The sequence below is a fragment of the Megascapheus bottae genome, chromosome Y, assembly GCF_031878675.1.
Source record: "Megascapheus bottae isolate mThoBot1 chromosome Y, mThoBot2.hap1, whole genome shotgun sequence".
NCBI lineage: Eukaryota > Metazoa > Chordata > Mammalia > Rodentia > Geomyidae > Megascapheus > Megascapheus bottae.
The window spans coordinates 4,418,561-4,432,294 of record NC_143548.1 but is presented as its reverse complement, the minus strand read 5'-3'; positions in this window follow the sequence as shown (position 1 = coordinate 4,432,294).

Below are 13,734 nucleotides of genomic sequence, written 5' to 3'. Positions count from 1 at the left end.
AACTAAAATTAGTGAAAAAAGACAAAGAAGGTTATAACATACTTATAAAAGGATCTCTCCTCCAGGAATACATAACCATACTAAATATAAACACACATAATCCTTGAGGATCTACCTTCATCAAGCAAACTTTAATTGCACTAAAACCACACATAGATCCTCACACAGTGATTGTGGGTGACTTTAACACACCACCCTCATCTATGGACAGAATATCCAGGCAAAAATTCAACAGAGAAACCTCAGACTTGAAAATGTATCTAACAGATATCTGCAGGTTATGTCACCCAGCATCATCACAATATATGTTTTTTAAGCAGCACATAGAACATTTTCCAAAATAGACCACATTTTAGGGCATAAAAACAAACCTGTGCATATTCAGAAACACTGAAATTGTTCCCTGCATTCTCTCAGACCACAAGGGCATCAACTGGAACTGAAAACCAATGTCAACCAACTAAAACCCTGGAACTTATGGAGATTGAACAACATATTGAGTCACCGATGGGTCATCGAGGAGATCAGAACACGAATTCAACAGTTTATAAACTTTAACAAAATGGAGTACACAAAATAACAGCTTCGTTGGGACACAGCAAAGGCAGTATTGAGAGGAAAGTATATAGCTTGCATTAAAAATGGAAAAATCAAAAAGCAACAATCTAAAATCACACCGTAAGCTCTTGGAAAAAGAACAACTAATCAAATCTAATCCCAAAAGAAGAAAGCAAATTATTAAAATCAAAGCAGAACTAAATGAATTGGTGTCCTAAAAACAATAGAAAGAATCAACAAACAAGCAGTTGGTTCTTTTAAAAAAATTAACAAAAGTGACAGCCCCTTAGAAAATCCCACCAAAAAAAGAAAGGAGCACACCCAAATAAACAAAATCAAAAACAAGAATGATAATATCACAACAAATATTACCAAGATCCAGAGCATCATGAGGACATACTTTTCAAAACTTCATGCCAACAAATCTGAGAATGTAGAGGAAATGATGAATTTCTACCTAATATTAACATACCCACACTGAACAAAGAAGAACTAGTCCAACTAAACAGACCTATTTCAAGCACTGAAATAGAAATGGCAATATGAAACCATCTAACCGAGAAAAGCCCAGGGCCAGATGGATTTACACTTGAATTCTTTAAGATCTTCAAAGCAGAGCTCACACCAATACTCCTCAAGCTCTTCAACAAAATTGGAAATGAAGGTTCATTTCCTAACTTGTTCTACGAAGCCACTATAACCCTCATCCCAAAAAACGACATCTAAACACCCATTTCTTTGTTCAATATTTATGCAAAACTTCTCAACAAAATACTGGCCAAATATCTGCAGCAACTCATCTAAGAATCCATGGAACATTTCTCAATATAATACAGGCTATGTATGACAAACACACAGCTAGCATTGTACTTAATGCTGAAAAGGTAGAGCCATTCCTTCTAAAATGAGGAACAAGACAAGGATGTCCACTCTCTCCCTCCTCTTTAACATAGTATTAGAATTCATAGGAAAAGCAATAAGGAAAGAAACAAGCATAAAGGGAATCAAAATACGGAAAGAGGAGGTGAAAGTTTCCCTTCTTGCAGATGACATGTTTCCATATTTAAGTAACCCTATAGACTCCAATTCAAAGTGCTTGAGCTGATTCAAAAATTTGGCAAGATATCAGGGTATAAAATTAACCCTCTAAAATCAACTGCCTTCCCTCACCCCTGGGAACAGAGTGTACCCAGCTGGCCTACCTGCGAGTCCCTGGAAACTCCCAACCCCAGACCTTTGGCCAGGGGCCAGCTCCTGGAAGCAGCACAGGAAAAACAACCATCCACCCAGCCCGCTGAGACTGAAGCATGCAAATCCAACCAACGGCCCACTGTGAGGCCACTGGTTGGGCTGATAGCTAGTCTTACAGAAGCACACAGTCTCTGGGAACAGGCCAAACACCTGCAAAAACTGCAAACTCTGACCCAGTCAGCAGAGGAATCAGTTTGGCCAAGAACCACTGGTTTACACAGATTGCCAGAACCGAAGGTCCCCATTCAAGTAAAGACTGCCACATACCGACCACAGAGTGAACTACAACAACAGTTCTCCATGCCTAGAAGAACACAAAGATGAATTACTGTTAGGTCCGACTAGAAGAAATGACTTCTTCCCTTGGCTCTCTCCCACTGCACCCTGGAAATCCCCGCCCCGCACCTGTAACTCTGGCACCTGGCATGCCTGGGGGCAGTGGGAGGTACCCACTGAGGTATTTCCCCATCCCCTGAGATCACATCCATTTCCGCTGTGTCTATACACCTACCACTATATAATCACTCACTTCCCACCCTAAGTCGTCTTGCTCCTCCCGACTCCATCGTGGGATGCAGGAGTTTCTTTCCTCACACAATAAACCCTCTTCTCCTGAACTGCATGGAGTTTCCTTTGGCAAACCTTACAATTACGACACACATACATAATCAAAGTCCCACCCACAGCCCAAAAGGAAACAAGAGGGAAGGGACAAGAGAGATGTCACCATCCCAAGAAATGACACCTGAAGAAACACGAAATATGACTCAAATCAAGGAGATGATTTTGGAAATGACAAATGAAATTAAGGCAGAATTCCAAAAATATAAGCAAGAAATTCCCAAGGAACTCTTCGAATTCAAAAGAGAAGTGGAAGAAAAGTTCAATACCCTCTCAGCAGACATGATCAGCTCAGTGTCCACATTTCAAGCAAAAATGGAGGCATTAATCAGCAGATTGACTGAGATGGAGAATAGAACATCAGGAACAGAAGATAAAACACAAAATCTGGAACAGAGAATCGCCACCTTGGAAAAATCAGTCCGATTTCACCAGAGAGAGCTCTAGGAACTGGCAGGTGCAGCAAAGAAGTCTAATCTTCATTAATAGGGATTGAGGAGGGCGCAGAATCTCAGGACAAAGGAATGCAACCCTTATTCACCAAAATCATAGGAGAGAACTTCCCCAATCTCAAAAGGGAAAATACTCACATTATTGAAGGTTTCAGGACTCCAAACAGGGAAGATCCTAGTAAGAACTCATCAAGACACATCATAGTGAAGACACAAGATGTGAATACCAAGGAATTGATCTTAAATGCTGCAAAAAGAAAGAAAGAGCTATACTACAATGGGAAAAAATTCAAATTACAGCAGATCTCTCCAAGCAAACCCTAAATGCAAGAAAAGCTTGGAAAAATATCATTGATGTCCTGAAGACCAACAACTGACAGCCCAGACTGATATATCCAGCAAAACTAGCATTTACATTTGAGGGAGAAACAAGAATATTTCACTCCAAACAGAAGCTTTATGAATACATGCACACTAAACCAGCATTACAAAAATACTAATTAATCAAGAACAAATTGTAGAACATCAAGAACCCCCCATCAAGAGGCAAATATCTATAACTCACTAAACACAAAAGGGGGAAAAAAGAGAGAGAAAGATACTTAGAAGTAAAAATAAATAACGACAATGGACATTGAAAACTTATCCATAATTTCCCTAAATATGAACGGGCTGAACAATCCAATAAAAAGACACAGAGCAGCAGACTGGATTGAGAAACACCACCCACCCTTATGTTGCCTCCAAGAGACTCACCTCACTGGCAAAGACAGAAACAAAGTTCAAGTGAAAGAATGGAAATGAATTTTCCACTCCAATGCACCATGCAAAAACGCTGGAGTAGCAATCTTAATCTCCGACAAAATTAACTTCTCAGTAAAATCAGTACATAAAGATAGAGATGGCCATTATATATTAGTAAAGGTTACAGTCCATGCCCATAATATTACAATTATACACATTTACTCCCCCAACATGGAGCAGCCAAATTCATCAAACAAACTCTTAGAATTACAGAACAAGATAGACTCAAACACAATCATTATGGGAGACCTCAATACACCACTCTCAACAAATGACAGTCAATTCAACCCAAATTAAGCAAAGACACCATCTACTTACATGACACCATAGCCCAGCTGGGCTTAACAGATATACACAGAATCTTCCACCCAACGGCGAAACTTTTTAAATACAAGAGGACTCATATAATCCCATGCATTCTATCAAACCACAGTGGAGCCAGACTAATTCTAAACAATGCAATTAAAGTAAAAAAAAATTCAATCACTTGGAAACTGAACAACACACTTGTGAATAACTCCTGGGTAACAGATCAGATCAGAAATGAAATTAAAAACTTCCTTGAATGTAATGACAATCAAGAAACATCACAATGGAACTTATGGGACACAGCAAAGGCAGTTCAAAGAGGCAAATTTCGTACTAGGAGAGCATATTTAAGACAGAAGAGCATGTAAATAACCTAAAAAAAACCTGAAACACCTAGAGGAGCAAGAAAAAGTTAATTCTAAAACAACTAGGGAGACAGAAATAACAAAAATAAAATCAGAAATATCAGAAATTGAAATAAGATCTACTATACACAAAATCAATAAATCAAAAAGTTGGTTTTTTGAAAAAGTCAACAAAGTAGACAGACCCCAGGCAAGATTAATCAAAAAAAAAATGAGAGGGGAGACTCAAACAAGATTAGAGGCCCCAAGGGAACAATCACAACTGATTCCCAAGGAATTCAGTCCATAATGAATAGGGCCTATATTCAAAGAAACAAGCAATCTAGTAGAAATGGATGATTTATTTAATAAATATAGGTACCCACACTGAATAACGATGAGGTAAACAAATTGAACAAGCCAATCTCTTACAATGAAATTGTGGAAGCAATCAGGGAAATGCCAACCAAAAGAGCCCAGGTCCAGATGGATTAACGGCGGAATTCTACAAGATGTTTAAAGGTGAGATAGCACCTACACCCTTGAAACTCTTCTGAGAAATAGAAACAGAGGGAGCAATACCAAACTCATTTTATGAAGCTAATGTTACTCTCATCCCCAAACCAGGGAAAGACCCAACAAAAAAAGAAAACTACAGACCTATCTCTCTAATGAACACAGACACAAAACTCCTCAATAAAATATTAGCCAACAGAATCCAGAAACAAATTTAAAAAATCATACACTATGATCAAGTAGGCTTCATCCCACAGATGCAAGGCTGGTTTAACATTTGCAAATCAATCAATGTAATACATCACATCAATGGAACTAAGTATAAGAATCATATGATAATTTCTCTGGATGCGGAATAGGCGTTTGACAAAATAAAACATCCATTCATGTTGAAAGCACTAGAAAAAATAGAAATAAGATGTACATTCCTCAAAATAGTGAAAGCCATATATGAAAAACCTGTAGCCAGTATTATACTAAATGGTGAAAAACTGGAACCATTCACCTTAAAATCAGGAACTAGACAGGGATGCCCACTCTCTCCACTTCTCTGGAATATAGTGCTGGAACCCTTAGCCAGAGTAATAAGGCAAGAAAAGAACATCAAAGGGATCCACGAAAGGAAAGAAGAAATCAAATTATTCCTATTCGCAGATGACATGATCCTCTACTTGAGTGACCCAACATACTCCACTCCCAAACTACTTTAGCAAAGTTGCAGGATACAAAATTAAACTTCAGTATCCTTTTTGTACACCAAGAATACACACACAGAATGCCAAATCAAGAAAATGATCCCATTCGCAATAGACCCCAAAAGAATAAAATACTTAGGAATATACTTAACCAAATAAGTAAAGGAATTATTCAATGAAAACTACAAAAGTCTAACAAAAAATTAAAGAGAACAGGGCTGGAAGTTTGGCTAGTGGTAGAGTGCTTGCCTAGCATGCACAAAGACCCTGGTTCAATCCCATGGTACCATATACTTAGGAAAAGCCAGAAGTGGTGCTGAGGCTTGAGTGGTAGAGTTCTAGCCTTGAGAAAAATCCAAGGACAGTGCTCATTCCCTGAGCCTAAGCCCAGGACTGGCAAAAACAATTAAAGAGGACAATAGGAAATGGAAAGATATCCCATGCTCATGGCTAGGGAGAACCAACATAGTGAAAATGGCTATACTGACAAAATTGATATAAAAATTCAATGCAATACCCATCAAAATCCCAAAGACGTTCTTTACAGAAATAGAAGATATAATCCAAAGATTCATATGGAACAAGAAAAGATCTAGAATAGCCAAAACAATTCTAGGCAAAAAAATCAAAGGTGGTGGTATTACAATACCAGACTTCAAACTCTACTATAGAGCCATAATAACAAAAACTGCTTGGTATTGGCACAAAAACAGACCAGAAGTTCAGTGGAACAGAATAGAAAACCCAGAGATAGAACCATATACCTCTAGGCAACTTGTATTTGACAAAGGAGCCAAAGATATACAGTGGTACAAACACAGCCTATTCAATTATTGGTGCTGGCGAAACTGGGCAGCCACATGCAGAAAAGTAAAAATTGACCCTAGCCTTTTGCCATGCACAAGCATTAACTCAAAGTGGATCAAAGACCTCAACGTCAGAGCAGAAACCATGAAAATGGTAGATGATAAAGTAGGAGAGACACTGGAACTCATAAGCATAGGCAAAAGATTCCTGAACAGAATCCCAGGGTCACAACAGATTGGAGAGAGATTCAATAAATGGGACTACCTAAAAATAAAAAGTTTCTGTACAGATAAAAACATAGTCACAAAAGTAGAGAGAAAGCCAACCAAATGCTTAATATCCAATATCTACAGGAAACTCAGAAACTAATACCCCCCAAACCCAATAAACCATTCATTAATGTGCAAGGGAACTAAAGAGTGACTTATCAGAGAGACTTATCAGAAGAAGGGATTAAAATGGCAGAAAAGCACATGAGAAAATGTTCATCATCTATGGTCCTAAAGGAAATGCGAAAAAAAAAACCCTAAGCTACCACCTTACCCCAACAAGAATGCCCAAGATTTTCAACTCAAACAATGACAGTTGCTTGCGGGGTTGTGGAGAAAAAAGAACCCGAATACTCTGCTGGTGGGAATGCAGACTACTTCAGTCACTTGAAAAGCAGTGTGGAGGTTTTTTAAAGAACTGATAATAGACTTCCTTATGATCCCGCCATTCCACTTCTGGGCATCTATGCTAATCATCATGACTCAAGAAATTATAAGGACACCTGCTCAGCTATGTTCATCTCTGCTCTATTAACAGGCAATGGAAACAATGCAGATGCCCTACTGCAGATGAATGGATACAGAAAATGTGGTATATATACACAATGGAATTCTACATAGCCAACAGACAAGATAAAATAATGGCATTCGCAGGGAAGTGGATGAATATAGAGCAAATCATGTTGAGTGAGATGAGTCAAGACCTAAGGATCAAAAGACACATGGTATCCTTAATATGTGGCTATTAAATCCAAACAGTACAAAAGAGAGGTCTCAATAACTGTATACCCAAAGCTATAGACATGGTAATGGAAATATAAACTAACTATATAGATATAAAAACCTATGACTCTATGAACATAATGTTTTATTTCATAAATTAATATGTTTCTATGACATACAAACCCTTAGCCTACTTTTGATTAAGTTCTAAATACTAAGTCCCAGTGATTGTAAATAGAGATCCCAACTTGAACACTTGTACGTTAAACCTGTCATTTAAAATATGATGTAAAAATCAATGTTAATAAATTCTTTTAAAAAAGGGATATAAAAAAGGGATGTAAGTAATATTTGTTTCAGAAAAGAAAGCAAATAGGAAGAAAACTGATTCTATGTAAACAAAGATGTCTGTGGCTAAAAAACAAAATCAATTGCCTTCCTTTATGCCAACAATGAGAGGAATGAGGCAGTATCAACAAAGAAACGACTTTTGCAATAGCCTCAAAGACAGTAAAGTACCTAGGAATTAACGTAACTAAGAATGTAAAGGACCTTTTTGATGAAAATGTAAAAACCCTAAAAAGGAAATGAAAGCAGAACTGAGGAAATGGAAAAACCTCCCACGCTCCTGGATTGGAAGAATTAAACTTTGTGAATATGGCAGTCTTTCCAAGGGCTATCTACAAATTCAATGTAATACCTATCAGTATCCCAATGTCATTCTTTAAAGAAATAGAAGATGCAATCCAAAATTTCATGTGGAATAATCCAAGATGCTTTGTAGCAAAAACTATTCTTTGCAGAAAGAAGAGTGCAGGAGGAATTTCAATACCAAACTTTGGACTTTATTACAGAGGTATAGTGAGCTTTGTACTGGTACAAGAACATGCCTGAAGACCAATGGAATAGAACTGAAACCCAGATATTAACACATATCTATGGCCTCTTAATCTTTGGTAAGGGAACGAAAAAAATAGAATGGAAGATAACAGGTTCTTCAGCTAGTGGTGCTGGCAGAACTGGTTAGCACCTGCAGAAAACTAAAATTGGATTCTTCTTTGTCACCCTGCACATGATTAACTTCAAATGGATCAAATAGCTCAACGTAAAATCTGATACACTGAAAACTTTCCAATAAAGACTAGGAGCTACACTAGATCTCCTTGGCACATGTCAAAACTTTCTTAATAATGACCAAGAAACACAACAAATCAGAGAAAGTCTGGATAAGTGAGACTGTGTTAAACTGCAGAGCTTCTGTATGGCAAAGTCTAGCAAATTAACTAGAAAGCCTACAGTGTGGGAGAAGATTTTCACTAATGATAAAATGGAGAAACTACTCACATGTAAAATATTTCAACAGTTCAGAAAATTGAATCACTCCAAAACTAATCTCCAAAGAAAAAGTAGATTCCTAAGGCGATCTAGTATGACGCTAAATGAAAGGACCTACAGGATATAGAAACAAAAGCCATATAATGAGTAATCTTTATCCTTAATGTACTATGTTATATCTCATTTCTTTTGCTGTCCCTTGCTTATCTCATATTGTTACACTATTTCTCCTGCTTATCTGATATATTGTATATTTGAAGTCAGATAGGGTAAAGAGGAAAACAAGATGAGGGGCTGGATTAGGGGAAGAGAAATGGAGACCAAGACCTGAGAAAGGGTATCAATGCACCTTCTATCTGGTGAATATAATGTAACCCTTCTATTAATTATAATAAAAAATATATGAAAAAATCAAAATGAACAATATATATATTAAAAAAGAAAACAAAACATATCACATCATAACCAGGTTATGGGCTAAACTGGCCCACAGTAATTTAAAATGTGTTTTAGGTTCAGGATTACCTAGATGGCCTTCAATAGATGTATTATCCATGAAACTTATGATATGGTTACTGAGAAGATCCCATTACCAACAACACTGATTTTATATTTGGGAATTGTTTGATGGAATATTTACTCAAATGTCACTTTATTACATGCCATATCATGGATGCATACTGTGATGACAGGGAAAAAGGCACAGCAGTTACCTAATATATTACTTTTCATTTAAGAATTATTCTATCTTTCATTGTGACATTAGGGAATGATAAAGAAGAAAACATCAAATAGTGTTTTGAAATATAGGCTTCTGTAATTGAAATAATTTTACAACATAAAACATTTACCCATGCTCTACAAGACAGGGCTGTTTTAAAACATATTTTTCTATTACAAATTACCTTTTCCAACATGAAAATTTATCAAATGAAATCAAATGCTGATTTAGCTTCAAATGATATTTAAATAAAAGGAAATTTGGGGAATGTTGCAATGTATCTGTGAGTATTGGTACTAAGATTTGCCTGCTTTCAAATTTTTACATTTAAATGTTTCCTGTACACATATCAACTGGAAACTGTGGGGAAATATGTGCTTGGTACCCCAAAGAGAAAGAAAAAAGTAATCAGGATTTTAACCTTTCTTCTGGCTGAATTTTGCATTTTGTCCTTTAACTAAAAGATTGAGACATGTCATTAGCAATATGTATCGTTGCAAAGAAAATAGTTTAAAATACTTCTAACATGTCCATATAGGAGTGATAAATGAGGATGCCCTCATTTATGAAGAGAAAATGTGAACACATTCCTTAGACAAACAAATTAGACACACATGTATAGAAATGGAAAAGAGGGTAAGGGAATGTTTGCAACCTGAAGAAGAAAAGCAAACCAACCCATGGCCACCAATGCCTTGAGGATGCCCTCGTTTATGAAGTAAGGATAAAATGTGGACACATCCCTTAGACAAACAAACTAGACACACATATACAAAAATGGAAAAGAGAGTAAGGGAATGTTGGCAATCTGAAGAAGAAAAGCAGACCCACCCAACAGAGAAGTATCCCTCCCTTAGGTCGAAAGGAGAGTTCTCAAAATTGGCTTCTCAGAAAGAAGGATTATGATTTGTTTATATCCCTTATGCCTATGTTCATCTTATGGTGAGATGGCAAATGAAGCTCATTTATTCTTTTGTCATTAAATGCATTCAGTTGTAATCAAATTGGAAGATAAAGTCAAAGATCCCAATATAATGAACCTTCTATAATGGAATATATAACAACTGTGATAAAATTCAGGAGATTTATTCCCTGGAAGTAATTCCTCTTGCACTCCATCTGGTAACCTCACCTTGATAATGGCAATTTTTTTGATCAATCTTAGACTTTGAATGCAGAGCCTGATCATCATGCTTGAGCATTCTGAGAGCTAGAGCATAACCACTTGAGGTACAGTTCTACTCAGAGCCACTTCTGGATTTTTTTCTATGTATGTGCTATCATGGAATTGAGCCCTAGAAAAGCACTCTACTTCTAGGCCAAACTCCTGGACCTTCTCTTTATTTCTTTAGCCCAGCTTTGCATTGGATGTTTGGTTCTTTATGAATTTGTTTTGAATGAGTTCAATGTTTGAGCTGCAGATAAATTTTAGGTATGAGGCATCTGCCAGTTTTAAGGCTAGGTGAAAATGTCCCTTACTCTGGGCTTTCTCTTTATCTGGCTATCTAGATTCCTGCCATGGAAAAGCTCTGCAGTTTGATGCAGCAACATTTGTCCAACCTTTCATTCAGTTGTTCTGTTTCTGGCCCTTAAAAAAAACAAAATAGATAAAATGGCATTAAGGAGCCTTACGGTAGGATAGGACTTATTTCTTCCTGTAAGATTTTCAGGGTATCAGCTTTGGTTTTCTCCAAAATGGAGTTGAATCTGGTGTAAGGTTAAAATTACGGACCAAAATGTAGTTATCTATTTGTGATTGACCAATTCTCCCAGAGCCATTTGTTGAAGCAGCTCTCTTTTCTATATCCAATTATTAGTTTTCTTTTCAGAGTTTAGTTGACTATATGTCAGGGAGTTTATATGTGGGTTGTCATTTCCATTTCATTTTTTCTTGTGGCAATACTAAGTGGCTTTTATTAGTATAGCTTTGTCATAGAGTTTGAAGTTTGGTAATGATATTTCCCCAGAGCTGTTCTTTCTTCTAGCGATCCTTTTTCATGCACATTAAAAAAAACTATTGCACACAAAGTTTTGGGTGACATTGCATTCTTTATGGGTATTATATTGATTTTATGCATTTGCATTTTCTTCCTGCTAATCCTCCCAATCCAGGCTTGGGAGTTTTTCCACTTCCTCAGTTGGGCTTTTTCGATTTTTAAAGTTCTCATCATACAGGTTCTCCCTTTCTATGGTAAGTAATTTTATCAGTAATTTTTGAGTTTATTGCAAAAGAAGTTGCTCTCCTGATTTCACCTTCTCTCTTCTCCTTGTTGAATATAGAGAAGACACTCATTTTTCATGAAAAGAAAAAATAAAATCTGTTACTTTAGTAACATTTTATATCAGCTGGAGTAATGTAGGATTGGAGTCTGTAATGTTCTTTAGCCACAAAATGCTGTCCTCCACAAAGAGGGAACTTGTATCATCCTTTTCCCTATTTGCAATCCATTTATATTTGATTCTTGCCATATTTCTCTAGTTATGAATTCTAATACTATATTGAAGATGAATAGAGAGATAGAATCCTGTCTCACTCCTGATTGCAGAGGGAATGACTTTGACTTTTCATAATTAAGTACAATGGTAGCTCTAGGTTTGGCATATTCAGCCTTTATGGAATTAAGGGGTTTTTTTTAACTAGTTACTAGTTTCTCAAGAGCTAATATCATAAAGGATTGTTGGACTTCATCAAATACTTTCACTGTTTCAACTGAAATGACTATTGGGCTCATGTCCTCCCTTCTTGTGATATGATTATCTGAATTGACTTGTGCAAATTGGATCAGTGATGCACCCTAGCAATGAGTCATGTTTGATAACAATGTTCATGCCTGATGTATTGTAGATGTTGATTGTCTTAGATTTTGGTGAGAACTTTTGCTTCAATGTTGATCAAATAAATTGCTCTACACTTCTGTTATTTTATCAGTCGTTTCTGATATTCCTGGCTCCAAAAAAAGTGGCTGGTGGAGAACTTTGCTTCAAATTCACTCAGAGAATTGAGGAGTGTTGGTGGGAGTTGTGCTTTGAAGACCTTATTCAATTGGGCTGTGAGTTCTTCAGACCCTGAGCCATTATTTCATGAAAGGTCTTTTACAGACATTTCAAATTTATTACTATTTTGTTGGTTTAGATCTTTTGGGGTTGATTTGTTTATATCAATAGCTATAATTTTCTTCTATTTTTTCCAGATTCTCAAATTTTTTGCCATAATGTTTTGAAAAGTACTTATTACATTCTGCATCTTGCTGCATTTTTCCCTGATACTTCCACTGATTGTGTCTGATTGTGTTAATTTGGGTGTGTTCTCTTTTCATATATTTGTATATTTGCTAAAGCTTTGTCAAATAGTTAATTTCTCCAAAGAATCAAGTCCTTGTTTTGTTGATTCTTTCTGTGGTTTTTTTTTACTCTATTTCACTTAATTCTGATTTCATTTTCCTAATTGTTCTATTCTACTGGATTAGGCTTTGGCTTGTTATATCTTTTTCCAGGACCATAAAGTACATCATTAAATAGTTAATTTGAGATTTCTCTAATTTGCTGAGTTTGGCACTCAGAGTGATAAATATTCCTCTGAATACTGTCTTTTCTCTATCCCAAATTAATCTGCCTATTTTGAGCTCTTTTTTTTCAAAAAATTAATTTTTTACTTTGATTTTAGTTTTCATCCACAATCAGAAGATTTACTCTAACTCTGCTAGAGTTAGAGGGGGATAAGGAAAACATGGAAGCCAATCTGCTGCAGAAAGAACACAAGGATTACAGGATACTAAAAGCAGATTTCGTAGAAGGGTGCTCTCCTGAGCTATACAAGCATGTTCTGATGATTAAGGGAAACAAAGTCAAATGTTTTAGAGTTGTCTAACGTGAGTAATGGTGAACTTCTTGCTGGTCTTGCCATTTCCAGATCCAAATCACTGCATGGTATCCACCACTTTCATGCTCACTTTCACCTTCTCAAAGACCACATGCTTGCTTTACAACCTGTCTTGACAGTACAAATGTAAAACTTGGGGCCATTTGTGATTGGCCTAGAATTGGCTGGGGACAAGATACCAAGAGTTGTATGCTTCAGGATGAAATTCTCAACTTCTAACTTTAATTTTACAAATTTGCCACCAAAGCCATTATGCTATGTGAAGTCATCACCAGGGCACATAAATCCTGGGATAATCATGTGAAAGCAAGAGCCATTATAAAGAAACCCTTTCTCTCCAGTGCTCAGAGAACAAACATTACCTGCAGTCTTTAAACTTCCTATGACATTTTCTATTCAAATTACATCAATATTGATGGCACCTAGTGCTCACAGAGAAATTGTTGCTT